At 39.0% G+C, this 6,000-nt stretch overlaps 1 protein-coding gene across 1 annotated transcript in view; it reads left to right on the top strand.

Moving 5' to 3' along the window:
• The window catches only part of LOC115900722 (zinc finger protein 728-like), a 90,267-nt gene that overhangs the window by 2,781 nt on the left and 81,486 nt on the right, over positions 1-6,000 (top strand).

The raw sequence follows: 6,000 nt of genomic DNA, 5'->3' as shown, positions 1-6,000 counted from the left end.
GGGAGAGAAAAAATCTGGGGAGGTTGGCAGATCAGAAGCACAAGTAGATCTGGCCTCTCCCCACATATTCAAAAGTTAAGCTTTCATAGATTCTGTCTAAATAATTGAGCGAGTTTTTTGTGAACTACCTGTATTCTATGTAGGGGAAGCCCTTTAAGAATACATTGTAAATCCCCCCTATAAAAATTTTGCACTAGCTCTTTTGGTTTCCTTCCCTCCCTAAAACCCCTTTTCTATTAAATGCTGCCCCACTCAGGCCCCCTAGTCACACTCAGTGGAGGCCTTGAAATGCCTTTCTAGGATATTAATTTGGGGAAATGTTTCTCCTACAAGGTCATGTTTTTCCTTTAATCTTTTTTAAATAAAAAAAAGCCTGAAAAACCTATTTTTATTTTTCTCCTGGTCTCAATGTTGTCCACCAGAAGAAAGAAGATATCCTTTAAGTGACTTGGAGGCCTTAAACTTTAATTTTCCGATGTCTTTCCGCTCACCCAGGTTTTTGAAAAGCCCCTAAAACCAATTTTTTTTTCCACTTCTTCAGACATGAAAGCTATGAATGTTGTCAGAACAATGCTTTCTCTTAGTGTACTCCTTTGGGGGTATAGTTTTTTAAAAATAAAAAAAAAAATAAAATTAAAAAAACAAAGCAAAAATAAAATTTTTGTTTTTGCATGTAATGGAAAGTTTATGTTTTTCCTTTTTTATATTACGAAGAGTACAAATATCTAATCAAGATCTTTACACTCTTTATGTTGTCGCTACCGCTTTAAATGAATATAACAGCATGATAGCTTTTTTGGATCTGGATATAATATTTGTGTGTAGGTAGATAGATAAAAACACAAACAACTAAATTAGAGTTTGTCTATGTAAATATTTATGTAGACAGAAAATAAGTCCAAGAGAAAAATAAGTTTCAGAAAACATTCCCTCCAGCGAAAGTGATGTCGCAAGACTAGATTACGTTACACCTATATGATTCTAATACCATCTCAGGCTGGAACCCAGCATACAATGTCATGTATACAAATCAACAAAGCTGAGCATTGAGGGACATAGCCTTAGGAAGTAAGCTTCCGTACTGTTATGTAAGGTTTAATCGGAAAGCTTGGAATTTGAGGCCCTGCCTTTTTTTTTTTCTTATTTCACTGTTGCCCTCTGTTGTTGATATCCACCATTTGGGGTCTTTCTTGATGCTTCTGCTTTCCCAAATTAGCTAAATGGCTGATTGTATTTGCCTGGGTTGAGCTAATTGGCTGATTCAAATCACCTGAGCTTAGCTAATGGCTCATTGAATTCACCTGGTCTGGATGGGTAGGAAAGGAAAATGAACTTTGACCTACTTTTCTTCTGAGGCTTTTTTACTAGGCATAAGCATCAATGGACTTTAGCTAGATACACCTATGTGAACCATTCTGGGTGTATATGTTTCACTATTCACATATCATATTGATAAATACATATACAAAACAAAGCAAAACAAAGCTAAGTAAGAGGTCATTTATATTTTCTATCTTTCCAGACTAGGTGAATCAAATCAGCCTCTTAGCTCAGCGGTGATTTACCCAATCCAAGCCACATATTGCATCACATTCTTCTTTTTTTTTTTTTTGACAAGAGTCTTGCTCTGTCACCCAGGCTTGAGTGCAATGGGGTGAGCTGGGATTACAGGCGTGTGCCACAACGCCTAGCTAATTTTTGTATTTTTAGTAGAGATGGGGTTTCATCGTGTTGGCCAGGCTGGTCTTGAACTCCTGACCTCATGATCCACCCACCTCGGCCTCCAAAAGTGTTGAATTACAGCTTGAGCCACGGCGCCCAGCCACATCATTCTTATAAATGTGTAAATGTTCTTGTTACTTGGCACTCGAGTGTTTTTAATTCAGGGTCTAATTATACCTGCTCAGTGGAATTCTAACCATACAGCTAGGACAAGCCTGAGGTGTCTGACAGCAGGGACCCTAGCCTTTTTCACGTAGAAGCCTTAGCCTGGAGAATAAGAGCCACCACTGACACTTCAACACATGTTCACTATCACCTGGTTGAAATATGGCCAGAGTCCAGCTTTACATGACAATGAATGACTCCCCTGGCCTTAGTGCATTTTTATTTCCTAGAAGAAATAAACTAGAAACAATGCTTTCTTCATAGATGTTAAATGCAGCAGGTTGTATTTAAACACATCCTTCCATATGTGTGATTCTAGATATAGTTTATAAGACAGTTAAGATTATACATGGAGAAAAGTATTTTTTATCCCACTATTAGAATCAATACCTATCAATACTTCCATTTTCCACATTTTTGTCCTGTATAAATATACATACAAAGCTAAATATTTTTGCATATAGATATACATAGGTAGAAAGGTAAATAAAAACCCATGCAGGATTACATGAGTATGTCTGTGTGAACATTTATGTATACAAAGCATGTTCTGAAAAGACATTTTAAGTGCTCTAGTATACACTAAGAACACAAATGTATATGAACTTCAGTACTCTATGGCACAATAACATCTCACAATGAAACAGAGCCAAGCAATGTTGTTTGTATAAGCGTAAACAAAGCTTCAGGTTCAGGGAATAAGTCTAGAAAGTAAGCTGACCGTACAGCTATATAATGCTATATTTCCAGGCTAGCATTTCAGGCTATTGCTCTGTTTCTCACTGTATCAACATGCTATTTACGTTCTCTATGTTAGGCCTGACTTCATGAATCTGCAGGCCCTATTTAGACAATTGCATAATTGGATCCACCTGAGTCCAGCTAACTACCTTATTAAAGTCACCTGGTTTGAGCTAATTGACTGATTGGATTCACCTGAGCTGAGCTAATTGCCTGGATTCACCGTTTCTAAAGAGAATGTGTAGAAAAATGACCTCTGATTTACTTTTATTTTGGGGCTGTTTTAGAAAAAATTACAGATTGACATTACCTAGACATATTTACATAATCCTGTGTGTTTGTATATGTTGATCTATCTATATATCTCATATTTATATCAAAATCTACAGAGAAATGTGTCCAATAAAACTAACTTTTTTTTTCAGTGTTGAAGTAAATCCTCAAGTTACAGCCCTTGGCTTTTATTCTCTTATCCTAAAAGTCACTACTTCAGCAAAGAAAACAAAAATACAAGGATTGATTCCTATGACACATTTAAAATGATTATTTGAATTTATGAAAGCTTTAAAGACAATTATTCAGCAATTTTCACATTTGAGTGAGGGCCTTTAAGCTGAGGCTATTTTATTTCTGGTCCTATGTTTACCAGAAAGAGAAGGGTCACCCTTGACCCGGTAATGAATGTCTTTCATAACCTTAATGCATTTTTGTCTTTCAGAAGTGAACAACAAGGAATGATGCTTCCTTTCTTTGTATTTTTAGTAGAGATGGGGTATCACCGCGTTGGCCGGGCTGCTCTTGAACTCCTGAACTCGTGATCCATCCATCTCGGCCTCCAAAAGTGTAAAAAGCAGAAAGATATATGTAAGAGCATAGTTCCATTTTTGCACTATTTTTTGTGTAGTTTATGGGAAAGTTAAGTTTATACATCTATAAAATCATCTTTTTATGTTACTATCACTATCAATATCTATCAATATTTCCACTTTATACATCACTATTCTTATTTTTTATTGAGACAGGTTCTCACTCTGTCACCCAGGCTGGAGAGCAGTGGCACCATGTAGGTTCACTACAAGCTCTGTCCCCTGGGCTCAAGTGATCCTCCCACCTCAGCCTCCCAAGTAGCTGGGACCACAGGCACATACCACCATACCTGGCTCTTTAAGACCCTTGAGCGCAAGCAATCCACCCCCCTCAACCTCCTGAAGTACTAAAATTACAGGTGTGAACCACCGCACCTGGTCATACCTCATTATTTTTTATAAATATAGATAACGAAGATGGATGCATCTGAATACAGACATAAGTAGAGAAACATACACACATATTCAGGATTATATGACTACATCTGTATAAATATTAACGTATACACATTATGTTGGCCAAAAGACATTTTCAATACCTTAGTATATATTATAGATAAAGATTTAGAATTGCTTCTCTACTCTGACACAATAGTATTCCAGAATGAAACATAGACATACAATGTTGTTTGTTTAAATGTAAACAAAGCTTGCCCTACATGAGAAAGATTTGGGAAGATGACAGTAAACTAATGTAATAGTTTATGATCATATTAGCATTTTATGGCCCTGCTTTTATTTTCAATGTATGAATGCGCTACTCCCGTCAACCATTGTAATTCTGCCTTGAGGAATTCACTGTTGACGTTTTGATAATTGACTGATTGGGTCTATCGTCTCTAACTGGCTGATTGGAATCACCTGGCCTAAGCTAATTGTCTGATTTTACTCACCTGAGCTGAGCTAATTGACTAATTGGATTACCTGGGTTGAGCTAATGAATGATTGAAATCACCTGTGGGGAGATCGAGATCATCCTGGCGAACATGGTGAAACCCCGTCTCTACTAAAAAAATACAAAAAAAAAAAACTAGCTGGGCGAGGTGGCGGGCGCCTGTAATCCCAGCCACTTGGGAGGCTGAGGCAGGAGAATGGCGTGAACCCGGGAGGCGGAGCTTGCAGTGAGCTGAGATCGGGCCACTGCACTCCAGCCTGGGAGACAGAGCGAGACTCCGTCTCAAAAAAGAAAAAAAAGGCCGGGCACGGTGGCTCAAGCCTGTAATCCCAGCACTTTGGGAGGCCGAGACGGGCGGATCACGAGGTCAGGAGATCGAGACCATCCTGGCTAACACGGTGAAACCCCGTCTCTACTAAAAATAATACAAAAAACTAGCCGGGCGAGGTGGCGGGCGCCTGTAGTCCCAGCTACTCGGGAGGCTGAGGCAGGAGAATGGCGTGAACCCGGGAGGCGGAGCTTGCCGTGAGCTGAGATCCGGCCACTGCACTCCAGCCTGGGCGACAGAGTGAGACTCCGTCTCAAAAAAAAAAAAAAAAAAAAAAAAAAAAAAAAAAAAAAAAAAAAAAGAAATCACCTGGGGTGATCTAATCAGCTGAATGAATTAACCTGTCTTGAGGGAAATGCGTAGTAAAATAATGTCTTACTTTTACTTTGAGACTTTTTTTTTTTTTTTTTTTTTTGAGACGGAGTCTCGCTCTGTCACCCGGGCTGGAGTGCTGTGGCCGGATCTCAGCTCACTGCAAGCTCCGCCTCCCGGGTTCACGCCATTCTCCTGTCTCAGCCTCCCGAGTAGCTGGGACTACAGGCGCCGCCACCTCGCCCGGCTAGATTTTTGTGTTTTTAGTAGAGACGGGGTTTCACCGTGTTAGCCAGGATGGTCTCGATCTCCTGACCTCGTGATCCACCCGACTCGGCCTCCCAAAGTGCTGGGATTACAGGCTTGAGCCACCGCACCCGGCCTGCTACTTTGAGACTTCTTTATGAGATACACTCACAAATGCAAATGACATAGACATATCTGCATAAAGCTGTGATTTGTATGTGTTCATTCATCTACATATTTTATATCTGTACTTAAATTTACAAAAAAAACTATCCAAAGAAAACTTAAATTTCCTTTCAACATAGTGGACTAACTTTGAGTCACAGACTTTAATTTTTTTTCTCTACCTAAAAAGTTACTTCTCTAGACAACAAAACAAAACAAAAAAATCCCCAAATTATCATGCTATGTCATATGTTCATACAAAAGAGCCCCTGAATTTCTGGAAGTTTAAAGAAAATTATTCAGCATTTGCAAGTTTGGGTAAGGTCTTTAAGCTGGTGCTAATGTATCTCTTGTCTCAGTTCACTAGAACGAAAAAGGTCATTCTTGGCAGTAAATGACTCTCATGGCCTTAGTACATTTTCTGTTTACAGATGTGAGCAACAAGGGCCAATTCTTTCTTCATATACATTAAATGCAGCAGAATGTATGTCAGAGAATACCTCCATTTGTGTACCCTTGTGGATGTAGTTTAAAAGGCAAATAGGACTTTACGTGTATGG

The sequence above is a fragment of the Rhinopithecus roxellana genome, chromosome 12 (assembly GCF_007565055.1).
Source record: "Rhinopithecus roxellana isolate Shanxi Qingling chromosome 12, ASM756505v1, whole genome shotgun sequence".
Lineage (NCBI taxonomy): Eukaryota > Metazoa > Chordata > Mammalia > Primates > Cercopithecidae > Rhinopithecus > Rhinopithecus roxellana.
This window is presented reverse-complemented; position numbering and strand designations above follow the sequence as displayed.